This window comes from Bidens hawaiensis, unplaced genomic scaffold (genome assembly GCF_021521415.1).
Source record: "Bidens hawaiensis isolate Kalapana, Puna unplaced genomic scaffold, B.hawaiensis_p1.1 tig00004839_1, whole genome shotgun sequence".
Taxonomy (NCBI): Eukaryota; Viridiplantae; Streptophyta; class Magnoliopsida; order Asterales; family Asteraceae; genus Bidens; species Bidens hawaiensis.
The window spans coordinates 534776-546734 of NW_027491303.1; positions in this window are offsets into that span (position 1 = coordinate 534776).

Genomic DNA, 11959 nt, shown 5'->3' on the forward strand with positions numbered 1-11959 from the left:
CTGAAAACTTGATTAAAAGGTCTGAAACGAGCCAAACCCGCTAAGGTAATGCCGAAACACTCGCTTACGGGCTATTTGGGTTAAGGTTGTGATGTGCATTTTTTTAGGACTTGAAATTTTGCAGAAACATCAGGGACCATGTCAATAATTCCCTGTTCAAATTTGGAAATTTTTCGACCATCCGAGAATATTTGGCGAATTTATTACCGAATTGGGACGTTTATTTGGGAAAAATAGCTAAAATACTTCAAAAATTATGAAATTTTTCTGAGAACTCAGATTTGATTTATTTTGATCACATATGAATTTTGGGATCATTTGGAGAAGTTTAAAGGTGTTTTGTTTATTTGCGTTCGTGTGAATTTTTACAGCCGAATTTGAGCCGAAAAGAATATTGCACGAGCTTTTTACAATTTGGAATTGATACAGGTTGTTTTGGGACATGATTTGAGTATTCAGGAATTTTTGGTGAATTTTTGGAAATTGTTTGGGGTAAACGAACGATTTTCAGGCAAAATATAGCTGATAAAATGAATTTTTATAAATTAATAAATTAGTAAATAAATTCTAGAAATATTTTTATTAAAATCTACATATTTTAATTGATAAGTGGTCAAATTTTCATAGTTTAATGATTAACGGTTAATTAATTATGTTAATCTGAATATTAAACAAATTCAGTTTTTATAACAACCGGCAAGTTCGCGACTAGCGAACCTGCGGGAAAATCAAAACACCAACAGTGATCAAAAATCATATTTTTGGACTAATTAAGTAAAAATGAACTTTTCTATGAGAAACATGGACAATCCGGGTGGATTGTGCGCGTTTCTTCTCAAATCAAACTGTATAAACGGAAACGGGCCCCGTGGCTAATCCGGGATCCCAGTATGTGATCTTTCTTTATAACTTAATCATTTTATTAACCAATACATTTACCCAAGCTTATTTTCCCATAACTGTTTTCTGAACGCGTAAACGAACAACTTGGCCCAGCTGGGAAAACGGGAATCTGAGCCAAGTTCAGTTTTAAGTATTAGACATTGAACAACATCACGATCTAAGCCTATTGCCACTTTCTGGGCGTTCCAGCTACACCCAGATTAGTTATACAGCCCAGTTTAGTATTGAGATTATACTAATATTAAAATATTAATATTATTATAATATTGATTATAGGAACTACTGATAGCGGACTGAACAAACCACGAGTTGATACAGTACTGAATATCTACTAAACCGTGAGTTTCATGACCCCACTTTTAAACTGTTTTACGAACTTTTGGGGGAAAAGCATATTTGATTACATATACATACCTGAAACATGTACTGATGTGAATTATCTAAGTGCTAACAAATGAAAGTCCCCACGATCACAGTGATTAACTTCGAGCCGGTGGCTTGTGAATAGTACTATTGGTTTGACAAACCCAAACGAAATCGGCCTGGTTGCCGTGTCACATAGCGCCGTTTGCACATGACCATATTTATACAAACAGACTATGTAGTGTTAGACATAGCTACCGGGGCATGTTGTGGGCGGAAGGGGAGCCACAGTGGTTGATTGAGCGTGGGAAATGGATGCACGCAGCACATACAGTCAAGGCTTCACTGTAGCTTAGCATAATTACATCACATACATCATTTATATCACATACATTATTTACATACATACTTATTTCTTGATTACAAGTGCTGAATTGTGAATACTCATTACTGTTTTCTTGAAATTCGTGAAACTCACCAACTCTAGTAGTTGACCCGTTTTAAACTTCTTTTCAGGTGTACCTAAATCGGAATGATTGGGTGATCTGTCACTTACCTGAAGTGTGCGATTGATGCTATGTGAATAGAAGCAAAAACGTTAGTAGTAAGAACGTTTAGTTAACGAACTAGTTTTGTTTGTATCACCTAGACCGTAAAACAATGATAGAACAAAGAAATGTAATATATTGTAAATTAGTTTGTAATGTTTTTTTATAAACAATGTGTTGATATCAGAGGTGTCTGTTACATTCCCGTTTTACGCTTCCGCATTGTGCTAGTCGGGGTGTGACAAGTGCTCATGCTATTGACCAACGCCCGATTCGCTTGGCAACGGTGTACATACTTGTTTATGGTTTGATTACATTTACCGCATTTATCACGTCATGCTTATTTATATTGACATGCAAAAGTGGTGATATTCTCACTTAACTTTATGTTGACAAATTCTGTTTTCTATGCATATGCAGGTTACTTGAAGTTGAAATATGGACATTTAGAAAGACCTTAGGGTTTTAATGAAGACAAACATGGATTTAAGCTTATTATATTTATTTACTTGAATTGCTTTGTTGTATTTGGGTATTGTTTGTATTTTTTGAATAAAATGATTAATTAGCTATTGTCATTTATATTCATGATAGTATCTTCAAGCTATGAGCAATCGGATCACGCCTCGGCATTTCCGTCTTGAATTGGGGTGTGACAGCAAAAGTTTGATTTTTTTTAATTCTAACGGCTAAAATGCCGTTGTACAACAGCCACATTCACAGCTTCTTCATAGACAACTAATACCCAAAACTGTGGATGTTGGGGGTTACCCGCGATGGTGGCGGTTGTAACCAGCACGACAACCTATACCCGATTGGGTGTACCCAAGGTGCCCCTGTCCCCGCAAGTTATAACCTTAACTAATATAGTTTCTGTGTGTGTCTTTTTTTTGTCTAATGAAAGCGGTTTATTACAAAAAACAACCAAACGATTTACAGTGAAGTGCTAGGTAAGCGGGCAACAAACTGCGCCGCAACCCCCCTTTTGAATAGCAAACCAAATCCTACTAAAAGAAAAGTTTTGGTTCTTATGGGCCGATAAATGACTATGCACGAGTTTCAGAATTCTGTACAGAAGGTCAACGGCATCCGGAGCTAAGAAACCAAATGTGTCAAAGGCAAATGGGATAAACACGTGTTGATTCTCCAAACATGCTTTCTCGTGTTTAACAACCTTGCCCGATGCCGCAATGTTGTCTGATCTGCTACAAACTCATTGTCCCTAAGACCAACCAGAGGTGAGAAGTCATTCCCTACATTTAAACTCGCCTAAGGTAATAAGATGAGAAGTCATTCCCCACATTTACAGCTTTTAAATGTTTTAGGAACACTTGCGTACTTATCAATATTTACATATTATATATTATTCGCACTAGAAAACTGTGAGTGTTGTGTGTTATCAATTGAATGATTAATTGCTATTTGTTTAATTGTTTTATTTTATTTTTTTCGGAGTGGTCCATCTGAAGTCTAGCAAGTCAATATAATCATACGCCGTCTTAGCAGCCAAAGCCGATTCGCCAAGCAATGGACAACAGATACCCACATTTGTATTTGTTTGGTCATAGTAGCCATAGCCCGTGTTCGAGATGCATGGTAAACTGAAACCTTTTATTTGCTCATGGTTCGATTGATTTATACTTACGATATCAATTTTGCTCATTTTATTTATATATTATTATTATATCAAAGCTGGTGGCTTTCTCACTCAACCTCGTATTGACAAATCTATATTATTTTGTACGCATTTGCAGATTATCATATAGTTTGAAGCTAAGGTGAAGAAACTATTATAGAGACCTTAATTAATGAAATAAAAGATATTTGTGTACTATTTTTTATTTAGATAATTTGTTAAACTTTGTGTACTTGATTGAAATCTTGTAATAAACAAATAATTAGATATTGTCATATTTAAACTGTATGATAGTACCTTGCAAACTATGAACCAACGGTTCACAACCCGAAATTTTCCGCCTTAGGTTGGGGTGTGACAGAAAATATTACAATTTTTTCGTTTTTTTAAAACAAAGGGTAAAATAATCCACAGTTTTGCTCATATTATTTATATATTATTATTATATCAAAGCTGGTGGCTTTTATCACTCAACCTCGTATTGACAAATCAATATTATTTTGTACGCATTTGCAGGTTATCATATGGGTTGAAGCTAAGGTGAAGAAACAATTAGAGAGACCTTAATTAATGAAATAAAAGATATTTGGGTACTATTTTTATTTAGGTAATTTTGTTATACTTTGTGTACTTGATTTAAATTTTGTAATAAACAAATAATTAGATAATGACATATTTAAACTGTATAATAGTACCTTATGAGCTGTGAACCAACAGTTCGCATCCTGGCATTTTCGTCTTAGGTTGGGGTATGATAGAAAATATTAAAGTTTTTTCGATTTTTGAAAACAAAGGGTAAAATAATCCACAGTTTTGCTCATTTTATTTATATATTATTATTATATCAAAGCTGGTGTTTTTTCTCACTCAACCTCTTATTGACAAATCTATATTATTTTGAACGCATTTGCAGGTTATGAAATGGTTTGAAGCTAAGGTGAAGAAACAATTAGATAGACCTTAATTAATGAAATAAAAGATAATTGTGCGCTATTTTTATTTAGATAGTTTGTTAAACTTTGTGTACTTGATTGAAATTTTGTAATAAACAAATTATTAGATATTGTCGTATTTAAACTGTATGATAGTACCTTGTGACTTGTGAACCAGCGGTTCGCATCCCGGCATATCAGTCTTAGGTTGGGGTGTGAGAAACTATTACATTTTTTTCATTTTTTTAAAACAAAGTGTAAAATAGTCCACACTTTTGCTCATTTTATTTATATATTATTATTATATCAAAGCTGGTGATTTTTATCACTCAACCTCGTATTGACAAATCAATATTATTTTGTACGCATTTGCAGATTATCATATGGGTTGAAGCTAAGGTGAATAAACAATTAGAGAGACCTTAATTAATGAAATAAAATATATTTGTGTACTATTTTTATTAGGTAATATGTTATACTTTGTTTACTTGATTTAAATTTTGTAATAAACAAATAATTAGATATTGACATATTTAAACTGTATGATAGTACCTTATGAGCTGTGAACCAACAGTTCACACCCCGGCATTTTAGTCTTAGGTTGAGGTGTGACAGAAAACATTAAAGTTTTTTCGATTTTTAAAAACAAAGGGTAAAATAATCCACAGTTTTGCTCATTTTATTTATATATTATTATTATATCAAAGCTGGTGACTTTTCGCACTCAACCTGTTATTGACAAATCTATATTATTTTGAACGCATTTGCAGGTTATCATATGGTTTGAAACTAAAGTGAAGAAACAACTATAGAGACCTTAATTTCTGAAATAAAAGATATTTGTGTACTATTTTTATTTATGTAATTTGTTACACTTTGTGTACTTGATTGAAATTTGGTAATAAACAAATAATTAGATATTATCATATTTAAACTGTATGATAGTACCTTGTGAACCGTGAACCAGCGGTTCGCATCCCAGCATTTCAGTCTTATGTTGGGGTGTGATAGAAAATATTACAATTTTTCGTTTTTTTAAAACAAAGAGTAAAATAGTCCACCGTTTTGCTCATTTTATTTAAATATTATTATTATTATATCAAAGCTCCTGGCTTTTCTCACTTAACCTCTTATTGACAAATCTATATTATTTTGTACGTATTTGCAGGTTATCATATGGGTTGAAGCTAAGGTGAAGAAACAATTAGAGAGACGTTAATTAATGAAATAAAAGATATTTTTGTACTATTTTTTATTTAGGTAATTTGTTAAACTTTGTGTACTTGATTGAAATTTTGTAATAAATAAATAATTACATATTGTCATATTTAAACTGTATGATATTGCCTTGGGAGCTGTGAACCAACGGTTCGCACCCCGGCACTTCCGTCTTAGGTTCGGCTGTGACAGAAAATATTACAGTTTTTTTGATTTTTGAAAACTAAGGGTAAAATAGTCCACAGATTTGCTCATTTTATTTATATATTATTATTATTATTATTATTATTATTATTATTATTATTATTATTATATCAAAGCTGGTGTCTTTCTCACTCAACCTCTTATTGACAAATCTATATTATTTTATACGCATTTGCAGATTATCATATGGGTTGAAGTTAAGGTGAAGAAAACAATTAGAGAGACCTTAATTAATGAAATAAAAGATATTTGTGTACTATTTTTATTTAGGTAATTTGTTAAACTTTGTGTACTTGATTGAAATTTTGTAATAAGTAAATAATAACATATTGTCATATTTAAACTGTATGATATTGCCTTGTGAGCTGTGAACAAACAGTTCACACCCCGGCATTTCAGTATTAGGTTGGGGTGTGATAGAAAATATTACAGTTTTTTCGATTTTTGAAAACAAAGGGTAAAATACTCCACAGTTTTGCTCATTTTATTTATATATTATTATTATATCGAAGCTGGTGGTTTTTTTTACTCAACCTCGTATTGACAAATCAATAGTATTTTGTACGCATTTGCAGGTTATCATATGGGTTGAAGCTATGGTGAAGAAACAATTAGAGAGACCTTAATTAATGAAATAAAAGATATTTGTGTACTATTTTTATTAGGTAATTTGTTATACTTTGTTTACTTCATTTAAATTTTGTAATAAACAAATAATTAGATATTGACATATTTAAACTGTATAATAGTACCTTATGAGCTGTGAACCGACAGTTCGCACCCCGACATTTTAGTCTTAGGTTGTGGTGTGACAGAAAATATTAAAGTTTTTTCGATTTTTGTAAACTAAGGCTAAAATAGTCCACAGTTTTGCTTATTTTATTTATAAATTATTATTATATCAAAGCTGGTGCATTTTCTCACTCAACCTCTTATTGACAAATCTATATTATTTTGAACGAATTTGTAGGTTATCATATGGTTTGAAGCTAAGGTGAATAAACAATTAGAGAGGCCTTAATTAATGAAATAAAAGATATTTGTGTACTGTTTTTATTTAGATAGTTTGTTAAACTTTGTGTACTTGTTTGAAATTTTGTAATAAACAAATAATTAGATATTGTCATATTTAAACTGTATGATAGTACCTTGTGAGCTGTGAACCAGCGGTTCGCATCTCGGCATATCAGTCTTAGGTTGGGGTGTGATAGAAAATATTACAATTTTTCGTTTTTTTAAAACAAAGGGTAAAATAATCCACAGTTTTGCTCATTATATTTATATATTATTATTATATCAAAGCTGGTGGCTTTTCTCACTCAACCACGAATTGACAAATCTATATTATTTTGTATGCATTTGTAGGTTATCATATGGTTTAAAGCTAAGGTGAAGAAACAATTAGAGAAACCTTAATTAATGAACTAATAGATATTTGTGTAATATTTTATTTAGGTACTTTGTTAAACTTTATGTACTTGATTGAAATCTTGTAATAAACAAATAATTAGATATTGTCATATTTAAACTATATGATAGTACCTTGTGAAATGTGAACTAACAGTTTGTACCTCGTCATTTCCGTCTAAGGTTGGGGTGTGACATAAAATATTACAGTTTTTTCGATTTTTGAAAACAAAGGGTAAAATACTCCACAGTTTTGCTCATTTTATTTATATATTATTATTATATCAAAGCTGGTGACTTTTCTCACTCAACCTGTTATTGACAAATCTATATTATTTTGAACGCATTTGCAGGTTATCATATGGTTTGAAACTAAGGTGAAGAAACAATTATAGAGACCTTAATTACTGAAATAAAAGATATTTGTGTACTATATTTATTTATGTAATTTGTTACACTTTGTGTACTTGATTAAAATTTTGTAATAAACAAATAATTAGATATTGTCATATTTAAACTGTATGATAGTACCTGTGACTTGTGAACCAGCGGTTTGCACCCCTGCATTTCCGTCTTAGGTTGGGGTGTGACAGAAAATATTACAATTTTTTTGTTTTTTTAAAACAAAGGGTAAAATAGTCCACAGTTTTGCTCATTTTATTTAAATATTATTGTTATTGTTATATCAAAGCTCGTGGCTTTTCTCACTCAACCTCTTATTGACAAATCTATATTATTTTGTACGTATTTGCAGGTTATCATATGGGTTGAAGCTAAGGTGAAGAAACAATTAGAGAGACGTTAATTAATGAAATAAAAGATATTTGTGTACTATTTTTATTTAGGTAATTTGTTAAACTTTGTTTACTTGATTGAAATTTTGTAATAATTAAATAATTACATATTGTCATATTTAAACTGTATGATATTGCCTTGGGAGCTGTGAACCAACAGTTCGCACCCCGGCATTTCCGTATTAGGTTCGTGTGTGACAGAAAATATTACAGTTTTTTCGATTTTTGAAAACAAAGGGTAAAATTGTCCACAGTTTTGCTCATTTTATTTATATATTATTATTATTATTATATCAAAGCTGGTGTCTTTTCTCACTCAACCTCTTATTGACAAATCTATATTATTTTATACGCATTTGCAGGTTATCATATGGGTTGAAGCTAAGGTGAAGAAACAATTAGAGAGACCTTAATTAGTTAAATAAAAATTATTTGTGTACTATTTTTATTTAGGTAATTTGTTAAACTTTGTGTACTTGATTGAAATTTTTTAATCAGTAAATAATTAAATATTGTCATATTTAAACTGTATGATATTGCCTTGTGAGCTGTGAACCAACGGTTCGCACCCCGGCATTTACGTCTTAGGTTGGGGTGTGAAAGAAAATATTACAGTTTTTTCGATTTTTGAAAACCAAGGGTGAAATAGTCCACAGTTTTGCTCATTTTATTTATATATTATTATTATTATTATTATTATTATTATTATTATTATTATTATTATATCAAAGCTCGTGGCTTTTCTCACTCAACCTCTTATTGACAAATCTATATTATTTTGTACTTATTTGCAGGTTATCATATGGGTTGAAGTTAAGGTGAAGAAATAATTAAAGAGACCTTAATTACTGAAATAAAAAATATTTGTGTACTATTTTTATTTAAGTAATTTGTTACACTTTGTGTACTTGATTTAAGTTTTTTAGTAAACAAATAATTAACTATTGTCATATTTAAAATGTATGATAGTACATTTGATTTGTGAACCAGCGGTTTTTACCCCGGCATTTCCGTCTTAGGTTGAGGTGTGACAGAAAATATTACAATTTTTTCATTTTTTTAAAAACAAAGGGTTAAATAGTCCACTGTTTTGCTTATTTTAGTTATATATTATTATTATTATATCAAAGCTCGTGGCTTTTCTCACTCAAACTCTTATTGACAAATCTATATTATTTTGTACGTATTTGCAGGTTGTCATATGGGTTGAAGCTAAGGTGAAGAAACAATTAGAGAGACCTTAATTACTGAAATAAAAGATATTTGTGTACTATTTTTATTTAGGTAATTTGTTACACTTTGTGTACTTGATTTAAATTTTGTAATAAACAAATAATTAGATATTGTCATATTTAAACTGTATGATACTACCTTGTGACTTGTGAACCAGCGGTTTGCACCCCGGCATTTCCGTCTTAGGTTGGGGTGTGACAGAAAATATTACAATTTTTTTGTTTTTTTAAAACAAAGGGTAAAATAGTCCACAGTTTTGCTCATTTTATTTAAATATTATTGTTATTATTATATCAAAGCTCGTGGCTTTTCTCACTCAACCTCTTATTGACAAATCTATATTATTTTGTACACATTTGCAGGTTATCATATGGGTTGAAGCTAAGGTGAAGAAACAATTAGAAAGACATTAATTAATGAAATAAAAGATATTTGTGTACTATTTTTATTTAGGTAATTTGTTAAATTTCGTGTACTTGATTGAAATTTTGTAATAAGTAAATAATTACAAATTGTCATATTTAAACTGTATGATATAGCCTTGTGAGCTGTGAACCAACGGTTCGCACCTCGGCATTTCCATCTTAGGTTGGGTGTGACATAAAATATTACAGTTTTTTCGATTTTTAAAAATAAAGGATAAAATAGTCCACAGTTTTGTACATTTTATTTATATATTATTATTATATCAAAACTGGTGTCTTTTCTCACTCAACCTGTTATTGACAAATCTATATTATTTTGAACGCATTTGCAGGTTATCATATGGTTTGAAGCTGTAGGTTCCCAGCCGGATCTACACGGAATATCTCGTTCTACGTAGGTGCGGAATCCCTACGTAAGACGATACGAGCGTAGAAGACGATACACGTTAAACACAATCAAACACACGTTACAATAAACTAAGAACACATTGTATTGCAACTAGAAACACGTGATACACCGATCACTGATTACACGAAAACTTAAAACTACTTCAACAAGCCGTAACCCATCCGTGTTTATCATACGACAACTTCGCCTAACATGTTTAGGCAAAGTTGTCACTAACTTCGCTTGTTCAACAAGTTCGCCCATATCAGGCGAACTTGTGAGACAACTTCACTTAAATCCAAATACAAAACATACTAACTCGATTACAGACACTATATACTGAACTACTGACATCATGTACCAACAGACTCCCCCTTGGCAGTAGCTTCATATCTCTATCTTCAAACACGTGTCTCGTAATCCCAAAACTCTTGTATCTTCCATCTTCAAGCATGAACGCCTTCTCGTACACAAACTGAAACTACTCTTTGATATTTCTTTGCTTCTTCTTTCCAAGCAGGAATGTAAAATATCTTTTTCTCGTTCAGCACCTGCAGATCAGCTTGAGACAAATTCACTAAATGCATAGGATCATATACTCTCATCAGCTCTTGTTCATCTTCATCTTCCATTACTGCTTCAGCTGTTTCACAATCAACGTAGCACCATTTCAGATCTTTGAGCACATCATTGGGCATTTGTTTCATCGGCACTTCTTTTAGACACCGGATCGGCTTATACTTCATTATCAACCAAGGCTTGCCATCTGCTCTCATTCCTCTGTCTTTGTCTTCAATGAGCTTTCCTTTATGTGGTTTCAACAGCTCGAACTTTTTCTCCTTTATGCTTTCATTCCAGACTATCTTCCCAATGATCCTAGCCATGTTATCATCACTCCTGTTTATCAACCCCAACCTGGCTAAGTCCTTCACTTCACATTCAGGCAACGTATTCAACGATCTCAACAGCCTCTTGAAATACTGAACCCCATCATACCGTTTAATCACAAAAAGCCTCAACTGCTCATCATATAACCAGCATATAATCCCCTTTTTCGATTCAGCATAACCCCTGATGTTGTAACTTTTCTTGAACATAGTAGGGACCGCCGGTTTCTTAGTCTTTACGAACCACTGAGCGTAGCCTTCTTTCCATCTTGGCTGCTCCTCCCATTCTGTCTCATCACATCCCGTATCTTGACCCAAATCTGACTTTTCAACATCTGGAATTTCATGCTCAACATTCTCCTCCACAATCTCTCCCTCTTCGACTTCACTATCAATCACGATCTCAGCCCATATCTTCTCTATCTCCTCCAACGGTAACACATCCTCATCACCTATAACATCATCTAACACCTCCTCAACATCGATCTGATCATAGTCTTCGTCTAAAGTTGCAGGATCAACGATTTTACCTTTAATGTAATTTTCGTAAGAAGCAATGAAAGATGCATAGAAAGCAAACTGCTGTTCAGCAGATTTAACACTCATGGGCATCTGAGAGTAGTTGTTGTTCGGAACACTTGAGGAAAAACTACCCTTTGTTGTTTGAGGTTTAGAAGTGTTTGTTCCACCAGCTACGAAACACACATCACCGTCCATGTTGAGAGTTACATGACCATCATGAGTTGAGTTAGAGCTCGAGTCTCCCTTTGAGTAGTAAGCAGATGATTCTGACTTCGAACTTGAACTTGAATTAACTTTTGCACCATACATTCCCGGATCCTGAACCTGATCAGTTGGTGTCTCTTTTCGAACCATGTTAAGTTCAAAAGTTCGTAGTTTGTTGACTGATGTTTCCAAGTCAATGTTGGCAAACTCTTTATCTTCTCTCATCAAGACAGTGTACATCTCCCATTTCGGTGGGAGAGCATCAAGGAGTTTTTCTACGATCTCCTCTTCTTTG